Source organism: Taeniopygia guttata, chromosome 1, assembly GCF_048771995.1.
Source record: "Taeniopygia guttata chromosome 1, bTaeGut7.mat, whole genome shotgun sequence".
In the NCBI taxonomy this organism is placed as follows: domain Eukaryota; kingdom Metazoa; phylum Chordata; class Aves; order Passeriformes; family Estrildidae; genus Taeniopygia; species Taeniopygia guttata.
Genome location: NC_133024.1, coordinates 65,922,570 through 65,947,576, shown reverse-complemented (window position 1 = coordinate 65,947,576; position 25,007 = coordinate 65,922,570). Strand labels below are relative to the sequence as shown.

The following is a 25,007-nucleotide window of genomic DNA, read 5'->3' as shown; positions in this document are numbered from 1 at the left end:
AATTGATTTTTGTAAGCTGCATTGAAAAAAAGACGTGTAATACAAATATATCATTCATGTGCCTTTTCCTGTGAGAGTTAAAAACATAAAAATTTGCTCTAAGACCAAAGCTATAGTGGTTATAGAGCTTTTTACCTTCTTAGAGGGCAAAAGGATGGGCTTATTTTTTTAATATTAAAATTATTAATAAGGTTAATGTTTGGATTCAATGATCTTAGGGGCCTTCTCCAACCCTAAACACATCTATGATTCTATGTAAGCTGGTTCTCAGTTCCTGAACAGCTGTGGCATTCCTGAGATTACCAGGCTGATGCTAGTGGTCTTTAATAAGTGCATACTTTCTGATGGAGGAGGGACAGGTATGTAAGTTGTGAGGGAGAAAATGCAGCAATTTCCTTGTGGTGTGTGCAGTGCTTTTATTCATCCTTGCTCTGGGTGTGTGAGCCTATGGGAACTAGGAATGTGGTGCTTTCATGTATGAGATATCCCACATTTCTAGTGGGGGAGAAAGAGAAAGAAAGACAAGAAGGTTTTGGTGAAGGCAAAATATCATGGCCCTATCCAAGTACAAGTGTCTTTTCTTTATTTTAAAATTCTCCTCCATCCTGCATTGATGGCAGAAGGCTTTGGCAGTAAGGCCACTTGCTGACCTTGGACAGGCACAGGATAGAGAGAAGTTAAATGGCCTGCCTGCAGTAAGAAAGTAGAGTGTCTCATTCCCAAAAAGTTCCTGTTCTTTACTCTCAAGACTATTTCTCTTTCCCGAAGGCTGTTGCCTTGCTGTCTAGGCAAGAGATATGCCTACTTTGATGTTTACTGTTCAGAAAAAGAGGTTTTCAATCTGTACTTAGGCTGCTGGATTCTGCTGATGCTTTCTAATGGCTCTGTGACAGCTGTGGAGGAAAATCAAAGTTGTTATTACTAGGCTAAACTGCACTATATTGGAACCCTTAGTCACCATGGAAAATTTTCAGTCCAACATCCTTAGAAAAGATGGAAAATCATTGTCTTGAGATTGTAATTTCTAAGATCTGGAATAATATTTCTTATGGGTAAAACTCTGCAGAGTAAATGTATCTCCCAACTACCTCATAATGCCACAAGAAATTCGGTTCTAGACATTTATTTTAATAAATATTAACTCCTCCAATATTAGATATTTCAATATTTGTAATGTAATATTATTAATATATCTATTATATATTATAACTATTAGTTATATAATCCAATAGTACAATGATATATTTATTACAGATGCAATATCCCAGTGACAGAATAAATTTTGCATTCTCAGGGATGTAACTTTACTATATGCTAATATTGTAGTTCTGAAAATTTACTGTCCAAAGCAAACAGCTTTCTGAGTACTTCTGAAGCATGATCAGCTGTTTTTAGTCTTTCTATTATATTCTGTTTTCTAAAATTTGTGCAGTCCCTAATCTGGGGAGTTTAAATACACCAGGATCCTTTGGAAGTAAATCTATGGGCTGCCTCTCAGACAACAAAGTAAAGTTGGGCAATGCCCATTTCTTTTGTTAACATGGAGAAGAACAAAAAGGCAGTGATTCATTCTTTTACCCCAAACACTGTGTTGGTTGGGTTTCTTTCATTCAGTTGTGAAATAAAATCTCCTCTTCCTATGAAACAGCACTAGCTTGACATTCAGGAAGAATGGACAGAATAGTCAGTGAATGGAGTAAATGGCTTCATTTCCATCAGTATTTTGAGAGTATTTTTTAAAGACTGGTTAAACTATTTGGTTTATGGGTTGGTTTTTAAAGTTGCTGCTGTCAGAAGAGATCAGAGTAAGAAAGTTAGTATAGACTGGCTTGAACCACAGAATCTGAAATAGAAAAACAGCCTTGAAAGTTTTTATATTGTTTATATTTAAGGCTCCACATCATTCAGTTGTAGTGAGGGAGGGCAGACACCTGCTTGGATTTCCTGCCGGATTTCCTTAAATATGAGAATAATTTTAGCTCTGGGAGTTTGGTTTGGGCCCATTTGCAGTTACAGGATTATACAGCTGTGGAAGAGCAGTGACAGAAAGGCAAGGGTTACATGAAGGAGTAATTATTCACAGCTACAGTGCAGGAATAGACAGGATGTTGGTAAGGTTGCTTAGCAGCTGTATTCCCACAGTCCAAGCTCTGCTGTGTTTCCATTGAGGATCTAATGTGCTTTCTATTAAAGTTAAGCTGTTCATGGTGTAGGGAAATATATTTAAAGAGAGAAGAGCTTACTGGGCTTTTCTTATAATTCAAGCACAGTCACTGTCCGCTTACTGCTATTGCTAATACTCAAATGAAGGGCTGAGCTGACCGTGTTGGCCTGCTTTTGAACCACTGCTTGTTACAAGAGACTGTCTCTTTTTGCTTTCACTGGAAGTCTTTCAATCTTATAGCCTTGCTGAGAAGACTGATGGCCAGGTCTGGGCCACTACATGCACTGATGTGACCAGCGGTGAGGTGCCTGGCAATCTCCACCTGAGTGAAGCATTTGCTGCTCTCTGTTGACCAATGCTCCTCATTATTCCTGCTTGAGAGGTTGCCCACAGGGATCCTAAGCAAAGAAGTCTGTAGTGGATTCTGTTTCTGGCAGTCCATCCTGTCCCTTTGGATTTTCCCTGCTGCTACTTGTCTTGCAGCTGCTCAACAGATGTAGTTCACAGGTACCAAGACAATTGGCACTGATCTAAACTGTCAGTCTGTAAAATGAAATTGCAAATGCCAGGAGCTGTTTCAGAAGTTCTGATAGTGCCCAGGCTGCTGTGGGACTGGAATGTAAGCTGTCCACCCTGCAGCAGCTGAACTATGCAGCAGGATGGGAACCTCCAAAAAAGGAATGAAAAGATAACTGGGACGGAGATAGGTTTCAGTCTCTGTGTTTGAAAACAGAGTTAGCAGTACCAGCAGGAATTTTAGTGGTGGAAGTCCCTGTATTAAAACCAGATGTCGCTATAGAACCTCACACATAAGCAGTATATAGACTGAGCGCTAGAAAAAGTTAGTGGTGAAGCCACTGGTAAAAGTAAGGTTGTGTCTCCAGTTTTTCATGTGTAGCTTTTCAAAGTTCTGATACATAACAGTTTTCTCTTTGTTTAAAATAAGCTTTGTTCTGACATTGTCTCAGTGTATGTGTGTGAGTGAAACTTCAGTAAGGAGGAGTCACAGAAAGGTAGAAGGGAGAGACAGACAGGTAGAACTATTCTTGTTAACAACATTTTTCTACACTGCAATTCTAGCAATAAAGGTAATGGTAATCCTTCTTCTGTTGCCTGGCATAATGGGCTCTGGAGTGTATAGAACAAACAGGGGTTCTCCAGAGAGCCTGGATACAGCTCATCCATAGCCTTGATTACTGCTCTGAATATTGCATATCCTCTTGTGTGGCTTTGTATCTCATAGTTCCTATGCTGGCTGTGCATCACCTGGGTTTTTCCTCTTTATTTTGCCACTCACCACACACCAGAGAATAGGTCTTATACATCAGAAAGTGATGTAAGAAATGGTGTCACCTCTTTCTTCAAATATTAAGAAAAGCCAAATCAGCGGACTACCTTTAAATTGTGTAGGATGTAATTGCTCCCTCCTGTACTTTTAGCTGTCTCATCTTCCACTAATGCTTGTAATCCATGCATGCTCTGGCCTGTGGGACCAGAAGAAGCTGGGGATAGGAGCATGGGCAGTGGATGCCTCTGTGTCTGTGTCACTGAACTCGAATGATGAGAGACATAGGGCAGAGAGGGTTGCCCCTGCCTAGAATGTGTGGAGGAAAAGACAGGTCGGATTAAAGATCTACCCATCCATTGCAGCACTCTAGTTGTACAAGTTCTTGCCACCACATTTTCATGATGGCAACTGTGTCATATTCTTCCTGCTTTAACAGAAGATCTACTTTTCCTCTGTGATCTCAGGTGCGTGATCTCAGACATCAGCCCCTAATGACTTGCTTTCAAGATGCTTGCCTTAATTTTCTGGTTTGGATTCATATTTAATGCCAAGACATCTTTTATTCATTCACTATGTACACAAGTGGCTGTAAACAACTTCAGCATTTTTCTCATGTCTGGAGAATTTGCTACTATTCTATTATGGAAAAACTCTCCACTCTTCATCAGTGTTAATGGTCAGATTTCACTCTAATGTTGTTTTGACATGTTTCCTTGCTAAAGGAAAATATTTACTTGTTTATTATCAGCCATAAAGTCAAGGTTTTGCTGTTCACAGAAGTAAATTGCTTATTATCATTGTGATTCTCTTTTTCTAAAGCCTGAGGAAAACAACTTGTAATGGAAATTAGCAATGACTATTACTGAAGAGGGGAGCAAAACACTTTCCTGTTATTATCCGTCTTATTAATAGTTACCAAGAAAAGTTAGGTGACAAAGTAGAAAAAGTAGATAGAAATCAAGTCATGTTTTAATCTTAGTCTCTTGTAATGATGAACCAGAAGAGACCCTAATTATGCAGTTACATGACTTAAATAGTCTTGCTATTGCAGGTGATTACATTTGCAACATGCCTTGAAAGTGTGGAGTTATGGAGCTGATTCTAAAATAAATTTCTCATTTAGTACTTCCATATAGAGGCAGATACAGCTCTGTTTGAAAATGTGAAATTAATTTCTCAAGTAGTGGTAACACCACATTTTTAAAGATAAAGGTGATATGTGCCTCAGAGGCTGTTTATGTCTGTCTTCACATTTTATTCTGTTGAGAAAGCAAAAAACAAGTTTTTCCTATATCACCAAAAATGGGGAATTCATCTAGCAGATTTACCCAAAGAACATAGTGTTTTTCACAAAATTACAGTTTGTAGGCAGGACACTTCACCAGTCTCCTGATTGCACTCAGAACTTAGAAATTTCTATTCCAATAACTAGGAAAACCAGATATGGTTTTATATTATTTTATTTTGACCATTTCAGAGCAGCGATTTGTTGCTTCAATACTGTCTGACTAGGAACCTCCTCTGTCTTTTGTGTATTGTAGGGAGGATGGAAGTGCTAATGTGGGAAAATTTAAGCAAACATTTTGCTTCCAATTTTAGCTCTCACTCCTAACACTTCTGAATATTTATCCATGTCTATCTTCATAGCTTGAAATTACAGCAATTTTTAAACAATTATTGAATTATATTTCTTTTTCTCAGAAATCTTTTGCCATTTATTCTGTGTATATTGTACAAAGATGGTGGAATGCCAAGTGTAATGGAGAACTCAAATATAATATGTAATAAATGTTAAAGTGCATAAGAAATCATAGGATTTCAGCAGAAATACAGTGGGATTCAATGAGACGATCATCTTATAAGCTGTTTCTCACACTATATTTTTTGTTTATCCTGGAAATCACTTACAGTCAAATTACCAACTTGTACATAAGAATTAGTTAAAGGAGAAAAAGAATATTTTCAAAAAAATAGGATTTCAAAATTGTCCCTTGTTGATTGTACTTACAGGGACTTGAAAGATGCATCCTTATGCAAGTGCTCTTATTTTCTGAGGGTGTCAACACCTCAAATGTTTAGTGAGTTCAGAGCCACACTTTGGTCTCATTTTCTGGCATGTCAAAAAGATGGGTCAAAGTGCTGGATCAGAATGAAACTGTGCACCATCTGTTTTACTGCAGCAAACGGTGCTAGGAAAAGGTCATAATCTGTATAAATAGAATCATGGCATAGTTTAGGTTGGAAGGGACCTTTAAAGGTCATCTAGTCCAAACCCCCTGGAATTAGCAGGGACAACTAGATCATGTAGTCCTTGTAGCTCAGTGAGAAGAACAGATGCAAGTGTTTTTCTTTCACATGATGCTTTTCCTCAATGTGCCAAGTGCCTGCAGGTAAAAGAAGGCAACAACATTTCAGGGAAAGCCAGTGAGATTAAAAGGCCACCACACTCCTGCTGTCATGAGGATGATATTTTGTCACCATATTCAGTCTCATGAGTGCTTCCGTGTTCTGCCGCTGTTCATGTATTCAAGCCTTTGAGCAAACTGGCATGAGAGGCTGCACATCAGTGTTCAAGGCATACCGTGATGTGAGGAATCTGGAAGGGGGGCCTGAGATTTTCCCTTCTAAATAGGATTGAAATTGCTGAGTATCTGATTCTTACAGACCCTCTTATTCCAAAGGGCCTGAAAGGGTTTCACAAAATTAACCATATTTAGGGGGGAATAAATGGCTTGTTGAAAGAAAAGTGAAGGATAAGCCCACAGCAGAGCCAGTGCTCTTGCTTTTACCTGGGCAGCACTGCCTCTCAGGAACGCCTTATGCACCATGCGTTGTCTCACTGGGAGTTGTGGAAGGAGCCTGTTGCACCAAGGACTGGGATGGCACGTACTTTCCCAGGGGCTGTCTGCTACGTGCCTGTGCCAGCCCCTTGTCTTCTGGGCTCTGCCCTGGTCTTCCAAAACTGCCCTGCAGGCTTCCTGCATACCCAGCCACCATCTCTGCATTCCACATTATTAGCAGGATTGTGCTCAGACTTGGGAGGCAGTGGTTCTTTTCCAAGAGGATGTGATGGATTTGCAGTAGGGGACCTCTTGGCAAGTGCCATGAGAGACTGTGGGTCGAGCGACTTAGGGAAGCTATTAATAGTCTCTGTTGAGAAGCTTATATTGCCTCAGTAACATGGATCGTTAATTTTGTTTTTTAATCATTAAGAAAATGCCTTTGATGGAATGTTTGGGACAAAGTTAGGTGTAAGAAACTTTTCTGCTTTTCTTACTAATGTAGCGCTAGCTATTAACTAATTCACTAAGCTTTTAACTAACCTCGTTTTCATAATTTAAAGCTGATGGAATGATTCTATTTGTATGTATACAAATTAGTTGCTGCTAAATAATTATTTTGAGTTGTCTTGCTTCCTGAGCACCCTGTGTCTGTTGATGAGAAACTTAGAGCAATAGAAATGTAATGCAAGCAAATTAAAGGAAGTGTTATAGGGATCTATCCAAGACATTTATCCTGTATAAATGCCGGTTCCTAATGAAATTATGAGGAAATAAGTGGAATTTATGCCTGCTAATATACATTATTTTCTCCTTTTAAAAAATGTTCACTACAAGATTAAGATATCTTCTCCTTAAGTTTCCTCTCTCAGTATACAGGCTGTTGTTCTCTGCTCAGTGCCATTTTCACTTGCTTCACTCTCCTAAAAATCAAACAGGTAAATAATCAGTCTCTGGGGCAGGCTGTGATTCATAAAGGAAATAAGCAGTGCATCATGCACAAAAAATTCAGTGGATGGGTTAAAAATAAGATGTGCATCTCTCCGACTATTTTCCTACCACCACCCTATACAATGGAGGACATAAATAGGTGTTAGTGGCCAACCTACATCCTTATTTTGTCTTAGATACATGTGGTTGTACCAAGAGTCACCAACAAGAGGAGGATTTGCAGCTCTGCTTGAGGGTCTGCAGCAGCTGCTGTGGTGCTTTGCCCACAGAGGCAGGGCTGGAGCCCAGGCAGCTGAACCAGAGCACCAAGGGTTTGTGTCACAGTCTCTGCAAGCTGACTGCCGCCAACAGTGTTCTGTAGAATAAAGTGATTGTGTGTTTCTTATATCAGTTGCCAATGATGATAACTGCGTCCAAAGACGCACAAATGGCAGCTGCCTATTTTGAAAGCCAGGTGTCACCCTGAGCAGGTAGGAGTGAATACCTCTCTGGAGATGCTCTCTGATTTCTGACCCAGTACTGGTGCCTTTTTCATGCCTTTGTTCCCCATTAGGCTGACAACACCTGCTGTACCACTGCCTGCTTCTCTCCTGGATCCCAGTCTGTTCCACTTACTGAGGTCTGCCTTGAACCAGATTAAAAAATGTCTTCCATGTGTACTGGACTTACATGTCTACGGCTTTCTTGAAAGTGAACATCTTACATTTAGATAACTGAGGTTATTAATGCAGAAAATCAGTGCCAGTTTGTTATGTTTGAAGCCTTTTCATGCTATGTTCATTAAAATCTCACTGTGATGGATTTTTTCAGTAAATTCTTTGAGAGGCTTTTTGTATCAACAAATCATAGAAAGCTTTTTAAGATTAAAATTAATATTACTGAATTTCTTTTACTATCAGTATAACTCCTGAAGGCTTTTTTAACCATGAAACAACCTTGCCAATCCAGTTTCTAAACTTACTATGAACCATAGAAGAGTAGTAACCAAATTACAAGGAAGCAGTGCATTTCAAAGTATGACTTACAAAGTTGTTGCTGTCTTAATATCCTGAAATGCTAAAAAATGCCAGTAACTTTGTGGTGAACCTTAAGGACAGCCCCAGATAAAACAAATTGTAGTGTTACAGACAGAAAATGTCTTAATACGGACACAACTATTACTAAATTTCCTTGGCCTTTCTAAAGGCTCACGCTTTCCCCACTGTGTAAAACATCAAGAAGCACAATGATGAGTAAAATCCATTCATATGGTTCATGATTCCTCACAACCTCAAAAATTGGACTTTATATTGCTGTTTTATCATATTTAGTATAGTTATGTTCCAATGCTGACAGCAGGGCAAATGCAATTCCAATGCATCTACATCTCCCATTGCCTGTTCTGCTGCTGCTCCTTGTTAGGCTCTTTCCCAATGGAGTCTGGCAATGTATGGTTTTTGATGTGGCAAATGAAATCATAAAATCACAGAATAGTTTAAATCAGAAGTGGATCATCTAGTTCAACCTTCATTCAACATAAATCCAACAGAAGCAGGTGAGACTGGGCCTTCTTTAATCAAGTTTTACATTTCTACAGAGAATGAATTTGTTCCCTGTTTAATTGGGATTTTCATTGGGTCCGTTGCTTCTCATCCCATCACTGTCTCTCCTTGAGATGATTCTGGCTGTTTCCTTTGTTGAGCCTCTTAAGGCTGAACAAACCCAGCTCTCAGCCTCCCCTTGCATATGCTGAGCTCCAGTCCCCTGACCAATTTGGTAACCCTTTACCAGACTTATGTCAGACAGACAGCTTGCAGTGAACTTGATTGTGCTGTGAAGGAGAGAGATTAAACACCACTGTATAGGAGTGAGAATGGGAGGAGAGGTGGAGAAGAACTTACTTTTTCCAGGTTTCATAAAAAAAGGAAGTAACTCTGGAAGTGCTACATCCAGACTGGACGGGGGAAGTGCTGTGGCAACTGAATGAAGTAACTTCTCCTCTGCTCTGCAAGGACAACACTTATATAAATCTGTGCCAATGACTGCTCAATTTGTGAAAAGCAAAAGAGAAGAGCTTATAGAGTCCTCTTTGGCATGAGAGGGTGGCTCAGAAAAGTGAGGAGTTCTTGACAAAAGAGGAGGACAGGGGTTCAGAGGGCAGGACGGATTGGGAACTTTAAGGGATATGCACCCTTGTTCAATAGTTTTGATGAAGCCTGAGAGGCTCATGCACAGTCTTTGGGTGATGAATGAAGCTGATTGCCCCAGGCGGGTAATCGAAATGGATAAGAATGTGCAATGGACAGAATAAGCTGCCAGCATGGACTGCTGGAAGACATAATCTAAAGTTGCTTTTGGGTTCTAAACTTCCCTGTTCAAACACAACACCAGAAGGACAACCAACACCAGGATTAGAGCCACATGAGAGGGGAAATGTTACCTTGTCAAGCTCATTTTCCTTGAGCCTGACTACTGGGTTGTGACAGTGATGCTCAAGATCCAGTTGTCTCAAAGAGGAAACACTTCTCCCATGGCCTCATGTCAATTGCAGGTTCAGCCAGAGTCTTTAGCTCACCTTCAGTGCTCTTTGCTCTGCTTACACAATTCAAAGTGCTTCAGACTTTGTATTTTGCACCTCTAACCCGTCCCCTTTGATGGTGCTTTAAGGACAATACAGTCAAACTCATACTGGTAAGTAAACTTTATTTTGCCAGCTGAGAGACTGCCTCTAACATGCATGACATAAGTCATACACAGACAAGGAGCCAGCCATGACCTGTGGGTTTGGACTTTCAAAAAAAGATCAAACACTAAGCTGCACTAGAGATTGACAGTGGTAGAAGTTCTTGGAATCTTGGCCTGTGTTCCCCAGGTCTGTCACACGTAGGTCCCCATCCTTTCTCTCCTTGCTCAACCTCCCTGCCAGGTTGCCTCAAGAAGTATGTCAAAATCTTCTGTTTTTTTCCCATAAGCTGTAGATAAACATGTTCCTGATACTTATCACTGCAGGGTGTTTAGGTGGTTGAAAGTGCTCTGCAATTCTTTGAGCCTCTGCATGCCAGCTCTCAGCCCTGGTCACTGTGTTTGCAGCTGGTGCAGGAGAGAAGATGCCATCTTAATTCAATGTGGGTGTTGGCTCAAGGTTTCTTTGTAATGCTGGCCATTTATTCCTAAAATCAAACTCTACTTTCATTTTGCTTGCATGATTGTTGAACAGGTCTCCATGAGATGCAGCTGTTCTGTAAGAAGTATCCTCAGATGGTGTGTTAAAGCTTACACAGACTCTCTCAGGATGAGAGATGGGGTGATGTCACCATGAATATTCCTGTTGTTGGTTAGACTGACAATCTCTCTTCCTTCTTCATATTTTTTTTTACATTTAAGTAGTGGTTAATACCCTTGATTATTCCAGTATCCAAAACATTTTTGGGTCAGGCCATGCTATTAATGTGCTCTGAGGACAGGACCACTGCTAGAGGAAGTGACCTCTTTCCAGTTTAGATGCTCCATGACATTCTACAGGGAATGAAGGGACAAAAAGAGATGCTGCAACTGACTTGCTTTCAGTGCCTGCCAGTGCATGTAAATGGCAGCGCAGGCCCTCTGTACTTGGTATATTCACACATTCACCAGAATTGCTCTTTCTATGTGACTCAAGAAGAGTTATTTTAATTAAAGCATGTTGGTGAGTATTGAGGTGAAATTCTGACCATCAAAATTGAAGGATTATTTAGTTTTCATTTACCTTGTGTGGACATCTGAAACCTTAAGGGCCACATTTTGGTTGCTGTCTGTTTTAAATGGGAAATCTGCAGGCTTGCATTTCAGTAAAAATGGCCCAGTGGTGGATTTCTCCTTTCATGACCAGCAGAACCACAGCTGCTCTGAGCCTGTGTGAAGCACATTCCTTCTTGTCTCTTAGCTCGTCTCCTAGCAGCTGGCTTGTGGGTGTGTGTATATTTTAAAAAGATCACTTAAATGTGAAAAAAACCAGATGATTTTGTTAAAGGAAAAGAATTCTTTATCAGTTTTTCTTTCTCACTCTTCCCTAACTGTAACAGGTGTGTAGAGGTGAGAAGGGTCCGTCCCTGCAATCACAGCAGGATGTTGGGATAGCTTCATGCTTTCCCTGGGAGATCCTGTATGCATGCCAAGGCATTGTGTAGTCTACCAGCTTGTGAAAATTCAGTTGTGAAATCTGCCATGACATGGCTGCCAGTGGAAAAGGAAGCCCCCATTTACAGTACTAAAATATGTTAACTGGCTACAGAGATGCAGGTAGATATTTGCCTGTTTGAGTTCCTCTCAGCACTTATTAGGTATGAGAAAATCTGTGCAGTAGTTTACATCGATCTTCCTGTAAAATTACATTGTTTTAATTTTCAGGCAGTTTCCAGTCTCCCCCACTTAAACAAGCACTTTTGCTGTGATATGTGTCCCGCTTAAGAGATGAAGGTTTCTCCTATTTGATTCATGTAATTTCATTTTGGTTTTGAATTTTTAAACAAGTATAATAAATTGTGACAAAGTGCAGTGTTCACTCAACATCTAGATACTTTTGTACATTTTTTAACTCATTATGATAGTTTATACAAATTTTCTGTGTTTCTAAGATTTTTACCGGCCATCTGCATTACTATAGTTTCTTCCCTGCAATTAAATGAGGATTTTTAAAAATCCTTTTTCCCAGCAAGTGTTGCAGGTGTTTGATATTATAAATGTTGAGATGACTGTGGCTCGGGGTGAGCTCCTGAAGCTACCATGTGTTCCTGTGGTTGCTGTGTCCTTCAGACCCTTCCTGTAGTCCCATCACAGGACCCCTCCCTACGTCTGCCTCCCTACTCCCAGCAGTGAGGCATCTCCAGCTGGCAGCTGTGCAGGGTTGTGCCAAATCCTGCTGGGATTTTGTTCCAACTTAGGCACTTGAATTTGCTCTGTTTGTCCTCTTAGATGTGTGCACGAAGACAGCACTCTGAATGCAGAAAGGTCACTGCTATTTGCTATTTGCAATTCCCTCTGAAACTAATTATTATGGCTGTTTTCATAGAATCATAAAAGGGTTTAGGTTGGAAAAGACTGTTAAGATTATCAAGTCTAAACATTAGCCCAGCACTGCCAAATCCACCACTAAACCACGTGCCTCAGTGCCACATTTACACATATTTTAAATACCTTCAGGCATGCTGATTGCACCACTTCCCTAGGCAGCCTGTCTCCAATGTATGAACATCCTTTTGGTGAAGAAACTTTTCCCACTATCCAATCTAAACTTGCCCTGGTGCAACTTGAGGCCATTGCCTCTTGTCCAGTCACTCGTTACCTGGGAGAAGAGGCTAATCCCCACCTCATTGCAACCTTCTTTCAGAAAGCTGTAGAGAGTGATAAGGTCTCTCTCAAACTAAACACGCCCCAGCTCCCTCAGTTGCTCCTCATCAGAATTGTGCTCCAAACCCTTCCCCAACTCCATTGCCCTTCTCTGGACACACTCATAAGAGCACTGTGAGAAATGGTGACAAAAGCTCTTCTACAGTCCAGGCAGAGGACGTCCACAGTCTTTCCTTCGTCTACTGAGTGGATCAACCTGTCACAGAATGAGATGAAGTTGGTCAAGCAGGATCTGACTTTCACAAATGCATGCTGGCTGTGCCTGACTTCCTGGTTGTCCTTTACATGGTTGCATGGTGGCACTCAAGGTTATCTGCTCCATGATTTTCCCAGCACCGCAGTCAGGTTGAAAAACCTGTAGTCCCCCAAATTGTCATTCTGATCCTTCCTGTAGAGCGGTGTCACCAAGGATAACTTCCAGTCTACTGGGACCTTCCTGTTTAGCCAGGATTGCTGGTAAATGATGGAAAGTCTTCAGGAGTTATACGGATAGTAAAAGAAATGAAATAATATTAATTTTAATCTTAAAAAGCTTTCTATAAAAAGCTGTCTCACTCAGCTCTTCTGGCAGCTCCCTCACTACTCTTGGGTAGATCTTCTGTGCTCTTGTAGGACTTAATTGCAATGTTTTGGAAGCTTGGCTAAAACCAGTATATATATATGTGTGTGTGTGTGTGTAAAAATTTTTTTTTTTTTTCCAGCTGAAGCCCTGAGTCTCTCTTTTAAGCTATTTGATTGGAGTGGGGACACATCTTGTCCACAGGTATGGAGGACTTCTTTTCTTTCAGGAGTAGTGCTTAGCAAACAATCAAGTCTCTGAGCCTCTACTGCTAAGTAGCTCAAGACAGATCCAGTACTGTCCTGTTTAAAGCCAGACACTGGCTAAATCATGACAGAGACAGAGACAATAAATTTCTTTAAAACCTCATTAGGACTCTCCTTTTCCAGAAAAAACAGTGAGATCACCTTTTCTTCATTGTCCTGTCTGTTTTGAGTGCTGTATATCTATGGCGAAATATAAACTAGGGCTATTAAACTCATCACCAAAAATAAATAGCAAGGAAATAAATTAAAAATCTAAGTATTCCAGAAAACAATGACTCCCATTTCAAAGACTAAGCACATGCACCCATTTCCCAGAACATATGCTTCAGGCAGACAAAATGGACAAAGTGGACAAAGTGAGCAAGGGCAAAAATTACCTTAGAGACACTGCTGTCCTGAAGCAGAAGACTAATATTAGGTCTATTTACTGTCCCAGAATGGAGCACTTCTCCTCACTGACGTGTGGCTGTGATCCTGAGACCAGCTTCCCCAAGGAAGAGCTACTCTTTGTGAATCACTCTCTTAATGTCAGCTGGACTGTTGCTTTCCCCCACATGATGTTTAGTCAGAGCTGTGTAGAACATGTGCAGAGCTGTTGGATGACTACATATTCCTTAGTTTAAACTTGTTCCTTATTCTTTCAAGTGTCCCTGAGAGTAATTACTTCTCTCTTTTTTTTATGAGTCATCACTTCATCTTTTGCGTAAGTAAGAGGCAGGTTGGCTCAATCAACATTTTCACAGCCCTGATAATATATTGATTAAGTCTTGTTTTCAGGCTAGAGAGAACCCTGGTCATAAAAAAAAACAAGAGAAAAATCTCTGGTTTTTTTTTTTTCTCTATAAGCTGTTCTTAGACTTCATGGAATTTCACAGAGTAGGAAGAGTCACAAACATGGTTTTGTCTTTCTGGTTTGACTATTAGACATATATTAATGTTATATAGTTCATGAATAGCTAAAAGGATGTTTTATTCAGAACAAAAAAACCAAAAACACTTATGGGAGTGTGTTTTTTTGTAGCCAGCAAATACTTGCTGCACATGAGTGTTATACATTTTATTGTAAGATAGATTAGAGGTACAGAAAAGGTTTTTTAAGTAAAACAGCATATTATCTTTTTCTGAATTTGCCTGATTGTTCCCAGGTAGACCCTTCATCAGTGCCCTGTGATGATAGCCATGTGAATTTTGCAACTTTGAAAAAGAAGGATAGTGAACTGTCATGAGCTGGTTAGGACTGACAGGAGGAGCACTTTCAGCATTAAACTATTGCAGGGGAAAATCTTCCAAGTCCTGTGATGGAAATGCCCTGATAGCAGTTTTCCCTTGAATCTAACATACTGGCCAGGACTGAGTTGCAGTTCTGGGGACTTCTGAGGGGAAGAAACTCACAAATAAGCTGAATGTGAGGGACTCCTGCGACTTTGCTTGAAGTCTGCAGTGTGAAGATTGAATAGCCTGGTCAGAAAAGGATGAAGATTTGGGAATGATTGAGAAAAGTAGTGCAAGCTGTTCCTCTGGAGGGAATTCTGAGTTGTGTTTGCTGAAGGTTATTATCTTCACAGCAATCTTGTTTAAAATAAAGTTGTGCATACCTGATCTTAAACATTGTGATTTATGTGAGATATGCACAAATAATGCATCCTAAATTTCTCTGACTGTATATGGATGTATGTTCTATTGCCTGTGAAACACAAAATGATACACCGGGATGAATTTACAGGAGAACTAAAGTGTATCTGAAAGAATTACAGCTAGAATTACAGAAAAAGTACTATCAGAGTACTCTAACTTTTGTTAGCTGAAGAAGATCCATCATATAAACCACTTGGGAGTAAATAATAGCAGTGTGAGACACATCACTTGGGGCTTGTTGACTCAACGTGCAGCAGGATAGAGCTGTCAAAGTGATCATCACCGAACTTCGTGTCCAACTATTGTTCTTATATGTTTGAGCCTTTGAATTATATTTTTGCATGGTCTGTGACTGTGGTCTGTAATTAAATCCTATCAAAAAGGAAAGCTATCCCCTTGCATCTAAAAACATGCTTTGCAACTTATAATATAAATGGTAATATGATTTTTCATTAATGAGTAAAGACAGGAGGACTGTCAGATGAAAACCAGTTTGTTAACACTACCCTGGACTTCATGAGAGAAGGCTTTGGTCTCTTCAAGGGTCTCCTTGGTACAGCCACAGGATAGAGCCCTGGAGGGAAGAGGGGCCCAAGAGAGCTGGATTGTTTTCAAGGATTGTTTCCTATCAATAAGCTCACCAAGATTGTAACACTTCTATTGACCTTCATCCTTAAATCCAACAGCAGAATAATTAGTTTTCTTATGTAAATAGGAGTTCATACGTTGAAATCTGCTACATGTTGTTTCTAAGGCCAATCTTTCAATCACACAATTTCATCTGTATGCATAAATGCTTTTATTAACTCATTTAAAAAGAGATATTGAAATAAACAATATGTTAAATTGATGTTAAGCACAGTTTTAAACAGCCTGTATCCCAACTGTGCCCTTTGCTTTGTGATTTCTTTACTATTTCTTCACAGACACTACATTTTTAGTGAGTGCCTGTTTGGTAAAAAATGCTGAAGACAGTTAGATCTGAGGTCAGGATATTCTTATATACTGTCAGGGTATTCTTATATACTGTCTAGACAATAAAGCCACAGTTTCATTTTATCTAACTTGAAAGACTTAACTGAGATATCTAGGCAGGCTCAACCTAGGTCAATAGAGAAAGCACGTCTCAGAAATGAAGAGACACGTCATGCACCATAGTTCATGCTATTCTGAAAGTGGATGAAACACAAACTACTTATCTATACATGAAGAAGTTAATACAGTACTATCTGTGACACAAAGTTCGATTCATATATATTAATCTATTAAAGATGTCTATTCAGCCAACACTTTCACAGTTTAGTGGCAGATAGAAAAACTCCATTCAAACAGTTCTGAAAATCACAGTGTAGTAAAAGATGCCCTCATGGGGATGTTTAAGTTGAAAAGTGTCTTCATCCAAGAAAAAAGGACATGTGTTTAAGCAGCCTTCCATCAACCTGACCTCTGGATGTGGAACCAGAGTGTGGGCATCATGAGATGCTCTTCTTCAAAACATTCTGTTCTTGCATGCACATGGGCACAACATCTGAGGAAGAGCTGTTAGCATAGGATAAATGTCAGTTCTTTATCAGCATGTACATGCCTGTTTGTTCATGTCTTCACAGTAAATCAGCTTAGCATGATATTAAAAACTGAAAGACGAAAAGGTAAGAAGCAAATCGAGACAGAGAATGCCAGCTCACCCAGATTTACTAGCAAATCCAAAGTACCCAGCAAAACAAATACACATCAAACTGCGCCTCAGCAACAAAGGAAATTAAGTTGAACAGCCTGTGTATCTTTGCCAGTTACTGCTTTCATGGCTAGCAGCAGCACAAGACCTTGCAAGACATATGAGAAAGCATCAATCAGGGAAAAAAAGAATCCTAGTCTCAGCACCATGCACTTCACGTAAGGGAGAACTATTAGGGTGTGCCTGAATGTTCTGCGCTTGAAAGTAATATGCTTCTAGAAATATTTGGTTTATAGCACTTGATCTTGAGGCATCACTAGCTGTTACATCCAGATAATTTCCTTACCATCCTGGAGGGGCTGCTGACATTACAACAGATTGAGCATGAAGATCTGAATAATTTTTCAGAAAGAAATACACTTTCCCACACAATACAGCTGAAAGCAGCAGTTACACAAGGCTAGGAGGGGAACAAAGGGCTGCCAGAGTCCAAGAGCTGACAGGTTGGACAGGAACCAAGGTCAGCATAGTGCAAATCCATGTTGTGATCTAGTATCAGCTGCCTCGTGAGGAAGGCACCAGAAAACAGCACATTGCAAGTATGGCATACTTTCCACTCAGAAAGGTCTCTTGCACTGCCGGTGGAAACTGCAAATATGTGTAGTTAAGAATTCTCTTAGCCACAGAAATAAGGATGACTTCCAAATCACCTTGCTATTATTTTGTGATAATACCAGGTATTCTTTGTCTAAAACCTACAAGTCTTCAAATTATTGTAAACTCCTGGCCACATATTCTAGTCTTTTGTGTTTTGGCACAAGAAGAATCTTGCTGAAATACCTATGAAGGGTGCAAGACACGATTTTTTTTTTAATCAAAGAACAAAATATAACATTTCACTCATAATGAAACTAAGATGGAAACAGGATGTGTCAGGAATGATTTTTGAGGAAAAATTGTATTCTATCTCAGTAGTAGATGCAGCCAATTAATAGGTTACCAATGGACAGTCTGCAGTTGTTTGATGTTATTTTTTTTATAATTTAGGTATTCTTAATATCTCTTACTAAATTTGTAATGTTTTTTTAGATTTTGTCTTCCATGACTTTTGCAGCAGTATGCATCTTGTCAGTGATAGCTGTGATGATGTTAGAGGAAGCAGTTTATTTTTCTCATGGATTTAGTTGTCTTGATGGCAGTTATTTTCTTACAAAGATGCTGGGTTTGCTGGAACTTGTTCCACTGAAGTTTGTGTTTTCTTTTGGCACATTCTATATTTACCTTTTTGTTGTTGTTGCAATTTTTAGGACATTCACAGTATTATGAAGTAGACCATTTTTCTCACTTCTGGGCTTTTTAGATGTATGTACATAAACAGACAAACACATAAATATTCAGTATGAATTACATACATTGTATGATGCATATGTATAACTTCATAATATTTTCAAGAGAAGGTGTACTGGATATTTTACAGACACCAGTTCAAAAATTATTTTCAGCATTTTTTATTTCATTTATCCTTTATTTAACTTCAGGACACGTAATTGAAAAGCCTTATGTTAAAGGCTGCATCCTGCAAGCAGCAGAAGCCATTCAACATCCTTTGAATTTATTTGGAATTTAGGACCTGAAGCACCTTGCAAGAATGAGCCATAGTCATCACTTACTGGCATCCCACACCATAAATCCACAAACCAGAAGGGGCCCCTGTGGCTCTGCACAAACTGATGTGAACGTCTGGAGCATTTCTAGTGATGGGTTGAACCAGGACAGAACAGAGTGGGACAATCATGTCCCTGAAATGTCTGACAGTGTCCTGATGCACCCCAGGATATAATTGGTTAAGAATTTGCATTCAGCATTAAAATCAGGCAGGCTATTAAATTATTTTCTTGTTTCTGTTTCATAACTCAGTGGTTCTGGTTTTGCAATAGTAGAAATACATCCCCTGCTGTGGGCTGTGCCTTCATGAAGTGGTGAGATAACCCAGAGGTGAGCAGCCCTGTGTTGCAGAGCCAGCAGAGGTACAGCCATCATACAGACAGGTGCAAAAGCTCTACTTCAGCCTGATGTCTGGTCTTTGGTGTGGATTGTTCCCCCCTTGATTCTTGTGTGGAAGATTCTTTAGAGGTTAGCTTAATTCTCTGGGATGTAGAAGAGCTTTCATGTCTGTGTTGCCGCACCACAGGGAACACAAGTTTGGCAGGATGAGATTGACTGAACATAATGCAGTGAAAAAAGAGACTGACAGTGCTTGAGGGAGGTGGGGCCTGATCTGCAGGATGGACATGGTATGGGATGCAAAATGATAGGAGCTTTCAGGTCTTTTTATCAATTATCCTGAAATTTCCTCAGCTGTTACAGTGCAAGCCCTTTAATTGTACATCTTGATAAACATTCCCAATTTCTAGAGAGAAAATATATTTCTTTTAAATAAATTGTGAATTAGAACCCAGGAGAAAATTCCTTCTAAGTGTGAAATGCTGGTGGATGATACCATTTGGAGTTAGAAAATATATGCCACTCTCTGCTGCCTGGTGAGATGGTAGTTCTGGGAAGGGGCAAGGTGCTTGCACTGGAGCAGGGGCTTTCCTCCTCCTCTGTTCCACAAGCAGTCAGCTGTAATGGGGTGCCTTTATGCCCTCTCAGACAGGAGTGCAACCCAGACCCGAGGGAAGGAGGGACAAGATGAGGAGTGTAACACTGCCTCTTTGCCTGCCTTGTATGGCAGCCTGGCACTGATTAAAGCTGTCATTGAATGTGCTCTTGTGCTTCTGCTGTCATGTTTGCATCAGGAGAGGAAGACCAGAACAGTACCCCAAACCATCTCTGTCTCTGTCATTGCTCCTGAGGTTTCATCAGCTCAAACCCCTTGTGATGATACCTTTCAGCACTTCTGAGACTCAGGATGGTCATGACTCTTTCACTACAGCAAACAGAGCTCTGCTGCTCAGGCTTCTGTTTTTTTATTCTTATGGTAAATCGCTGATACAGAAGATGCTGAATAAATCACTGGATTGGCTTCAAACGTCACTAGAAATTAAAGATTATGTAATTCCACATAATTTTGGCTTTCCTGCTTTGTTTCAGAATTGGCCAAGCTGACATAGGAGAGTGTGCGGGTGCCTGGGGCTGTGATGGGGTTTGGGTCAGAGTGGTTGGTACCTGCAGGAAGGACTGTGCAGGAAGCACTGGCCAGGTGCTCCATTATACTGCTGTAGGGGCCTGTTATTGCGCAGGTGTGCATCAAGCCCACAATGGAAATGCTCCTTCTGCCAGGCAGACTTTTCCCTAACCCCTGTCTTTTCATGGTTCCTGTTTACAGTGTAGACCCACAGATACCATGTCATATTGAGGAAAGTGAGTTGTAGCACAGAAGTGGAAAGGGATAGGACCTTCCTAAGCGTTTGTTTTTTTTTTTAAAGTTTTTTTGTTTTAATTGATTGAAGAACAGTTATATTAGTTAATTTTTTCTCAGTCTGGGGAAATAGGCTAATGTCAAACACTACAGCTTACAGCAGGTCTCCTACTCGTTTAAACCTTGTAGAATCATTGACACCAATGTCAATGGAGTATTAAATAAAAGTGTATGTGGTTTAACTGATTATGTAAGGTCAAATCAAATGGAAATTAAACACAAAGTTGCCACCTCACTCTTCCTGGTACCTTGCTCAGAAAAATCAGAGTAGTCTTTTTTTTTTTTTTTTTTTTTTTAAAGATTGTCAAAATATTACATAGCTTGAAAAATGAAAGATTGGTAAAATCCCTCATCCTGAACTAGATAAATGCTGCTGTCTTCAGCAGGGATGCCTTCATCATCTTTTCTGTGCAAAGAAACAGCGATTTGCAAGTACATGTTTATTTTCTCTTAGCAAGGACAGATAGCCCACATTTTCACATTTCTAATGGTGAAGAAAGGGGCCAAACAAATGAAGGAGATATTGCCCATTTAGCAGAGCTACTGGTCCAGACAGGCTGGAATAGGAAATGGAACTGGGGAAGACTGGTTACAGTATCAACCTTGGGTTCAAGGCAGAGGCTTGTCTTTCAGACTGTGGTTTATGGCCTATTAAAGACATGGTTATTCATAGTGCATTTGACTAGTCTCTGTTTAGTTCCAGGTGCTATTGTGAGTTAATTAAACAGTTAAAAAGATTTCCATGTGCTTTTCCAGCACATTTTCCCCTGTTGGGGTCCTTACAGTTGACAAGGTTGTTTGCAGTGAGCGAGGATAATTTCTCAGGCTGTAGCTAGTGAGGGAGATGGCTCTCAAGATTTTCTCTGCCTTGAGCTGCAGCTCTGACTGTGGGGAGACTGAGGATGTGAAGTTGCTGACTAAGGACATTTTCATCTAGAGATGCACCTCCAGCATGGGATTTAAAAAAAAAGCCCTAACATTTATTTATTCATTCTTTACTATGTGATAATGTATGCAGTTAATGTTGAACTTCAAAGGCACTTTCATGCTTTGAGGGAGAGGTGTCAAATAGCACCGTAGAAAGGTGTTTTTCTATCTGTTTGTACTGTGTTTATTTTCATGCTACTTTTTGTGGGGCTTTTTATTATTTTTTTTTTATGAAATCCAAGCTCTTTCTTAACTGATTACTTCAGAACTGCAGAATCTGTTGCTACACACATTGTGTCTTTGGAGGTTACTTCTCTGAACCTACTTCTTTTTCTACTATAGTCAAAAGCTGAAAAGAGAGTCTCACCAATAGCAAAGTAAGTACCCACCTGAGGTAACCTCTGCAGGGGGAGCAGCTCAGAGTGTAGCACAGTCCAGAGTCCTGCGAAGAGGACAGTGTGATGGTGGTAGTGTGATACAGTGTGATGCTGGTAGTTCACAGGGCACATGTACATGTGAACATCCCACAGGAATCTCTATTCATCAGAAAAGAGTTTCCATGCTGCCACCTAACAAATGCCCAGGAGGAGATTGTTACTTAATGCTGATTGTCTGATATTGAGACCACAGGATCTGAGTGCTGGGGAAGCCTGTAAAGGAGCTGTGAGGCAGGTGGTTATTTCTTCTGACCTTCTCTAATGCTGGTGCCATGCCTGGGTCTGACATAAAAAAATCTTTGGTGTTAGAGTCTTCCCTATATTTTACTGTTTTTCCATTCTTGCTGCTACATAATTCCCCTCAGCTGTTCCTTGGATTTTTTTTCTTTTGAGAGTCAAATCCATTTGTTTTAATTTGGCCAGCCCAATGCAGATACAGATAAGCAGTGGTTCTTTTTCACTTTGCAGCACCCATTTACATACTTGAGAGCTTTATTATATTTCTCTCAGCCTTCTCTTTAGGCTAAACAATCCCACTGCATTCAGTTTTTCTTCATATGGTGTGATTTATAGATCTGTGACCATTCATAATGCTCTGCCTGTTTACCTCCTTGTGAATCACAGTGTCCATGACCTTCTGCATCTTCAAGCAGCAGTTCTGATTTTATAATTGAGCTTGATGACGTCTTTTTCATTACAGAAAGCACACTGCTGAGTCAAGTCCAGCTCTTGCTCTGCACTAATCCTTACATCACTCCAGCACAGTGACTGTGGTGTAATTAATTAATGGTTTCACATTTTGTATTTGCTGATGATCATTCCTGACTGGGTAAAGCAACTTGCATTTTCTTCTAGAGAGACACATTTTTTGTCAAAAAGATCTGACCTTTGTCCTCTGCTGTGATGTTACTGAGGAGGAATGTCCTGTTTAACCTTTCTGCAAATCAATTAACATTGTTTGTCTGTGTACTTTGGGTATATGGGAGACACTTTTCTTTCCCACTGGGAGAGGGGCTGACTACTTTGGTCCTGCCCAGCTGTGGGGTTTTTGGATTGTGCTAAGGTCCTTTGGGAATCTGCAGTGTGCCACAGGGTAACTATTCACAAACTGCAAGCCATGCTGTCAGTCATTGCTAGTCACCACAGTATTTACTACCCAAACTGTCTTACAGTAGACCTTAGCCAGTAATTTTACAGTCAAAAGATAGAAGTGAGCATCCTCCAGACAGCAGGAGACAATAAATGTCATACTAAGCCAGGCACATAAATCACATCAGTTGAATCATCCTCTGAAAGTACCTGTCCCTCAGAACTGACTTCAAACAGAGCACAGGGTGACTGTCTCAGACATAGTTATGGCACAGATGAACCCTAGCCCATCTTTTTAGTGGTCATTTTACTCAGTGGAGTGAAAAAGGTTTGTGAAACCTCATTTCCAGTGACCTGTGAAGAAGGCTCTGTTTCTGGTTGTGTAACCAAAATTATTGTAATAAACTGTAAACTGTGGGAAACTACAGCTTTCATTCAAATCTGTGACTATAGACTTGACATCAATGCATCTGTTAGTTCTCTTTAGTCTGAAAAAAGGTGATCTATTCAGTGGACAACCACCAATGTATTTCTGTGGACTCCAGAGGCTAGTATTCATGCAAAGGAAAGACATATATTCAGACAAGGAGAGAAAACTGCTTCATGGGCGGCATTATATTTGGTTCTTTGATGTTTATTTGGTAAAACCAAGTTGCATTAGTGTAGCTCACTGCTCTTGCTGATATATTCAGTGCATTTCCCTGGTATGCATTCTGTACTTGGGAATGGAAATTACTCAGTAACACTCTACTTCATGAATATTCTGATTTCAATGTAATGGACTGTGTTAATTCATATAGAATAATCTAATAATGCAATAATACCATAATGATAGAATATATTTTATATATGTATATGTGTATCTCCCTCAGAGCCTTTCCTATACTGAAATTTTCATACCATCTATAGTGTTATTGTGCTGGAGTAATCCTGCTGGGAAATTCTCAGGCACTGTCTCACTGGCAGTGTACATTTTTCCTTGCTAATGCACTCACTATTCACTGACCATACAGCAGTAAGCCTTCCACACAAAACAATTCACTAGAGACTCTTGTTTTCCTTTTGTGATGAATTCTTCAGGAGTCTAGAAGCTGCAAGGAGAGATGCCTTGAAACTTGGTTTTCTTTTTGTAAGAGGGTTGTGCCTACCATACTGACAGCAGTGGGTATCAACAGATTTCCAGATCTGTCTGTGTTGTTTCATTATGCTACTTGGAGATGTGAGACCCTGTGAAACAGCAGAAATGAAAATGTTTGTTTGTAATATTCATAAAGCTATATAAAACCAAAATATTTTTGGGGGGGATAACTGACTAATTTGAGGACAGAAAAACTCTCCACAGGGCAAACTGAAATTGTTCCTGAGCACTAGCAATGCTATTATGCTTTTGTGTTTTGCTTTTTAGAGAGCTGAAAGACCCTGTGGTACCAGGTACTCTATAACTATTAGGTGTTGCCATTGATTTCTACAGGGATGATGCATCAGTTAGCAAAGCTTCATCTATCATAACTGTAAGATATTTCAAATTGTAGCATGTGAAGTGTAAAGGCTGGAATCTATTTGTTATCCAGATCTTGCACAGTGGCTGCAAAATCCTCTTTGACCTTTAAAATCCCTGAGTTTGGGGTTTCCAACCCACGCTGTCAGTAACAAGGGTGGGGGATATGCGGGTGGGATAGTAGTCCATGGGAAAATTTGAACTGCTCAGTTCCTGATGATAAAATCATTTCATCAAGAAAAAGAAGTCACTGATATCTGGTATCTTTGTCGTCATGTAAAGCAACAAGGAGAACAACAGCCCATACAGGTGATTAACTTTCCCTGCTCCCCCAGGGGCTGGCTGCTCACAAGCAAGGTTAAAAGCAGAAGACAGCATAGCCTGAGAAAGCTGACCCCGTCACTACTTGAGCTGTATCTGTATGGTAGATAAATGTATGTTTGGGAATGCAGTGGTTTGTGCTCTCCACTGAAGCATGCCTACTGTTCACATTTGATCCTGGGCAACTGGCTCTAGGTGGCTATGCTTGAGCAAGGTGGTTGTATTGGGTGACCTCCAGAGGTTCCTTCCAACCTCAGCTCTTCTGTGCTTATACCTTAAAACCATACAAACTGCTTACCAATTTCTCCCTGAACGGAGAGGATTTTGGTTCACTGCCTAATAAGAGTTTCTTCCAGCATCAGCCTGGGATTATACCACGCTGTGTTTGCACACTGACAAGGTGCACAGCTGGTAAGTGTCATGTTGCTTATGGCACCATGGCTTTTACTAAATGTGTGACAAATACATTACAATATGAAATACTGCAATATACATAGTGATTATCAGCTAAAATATTTTTGATGGTGTTATCTTTGCTTTTTATCTGTGCTTGTTCATTTGCAAAATGCAATCATTTGCAGTTGGCCTGCCTATTGTTAGCTCAAGTTGGTTCTGTTGAATATTGAACTCAA

At 40.1% G+C, this 25,007-nt stretch overlaps 1 long non-coding RNA gene across 1 annotated transcript; it reads right to left on the bottom strand.

The window, feature by feature from the left end:
* Positions 1-8,722: 8,722 nt before the first annotated feature.
* LOC116808462 (uncharacterized) lies at positions 8,723-14,016 on the bottom strand. The gene is made up of 2 exons (XR_004367980.3): positions 13,750-14,016; positions 8,723-13,019 (listed from the first exon to the last, which is right to left on the bottom strand). It is a non-coding gene; the product is annotated as an uncharacterized lncRNA (long non-coding RNA).
* Positions 14,017-25,007: the final 10,991 nt, after the last annotated feature.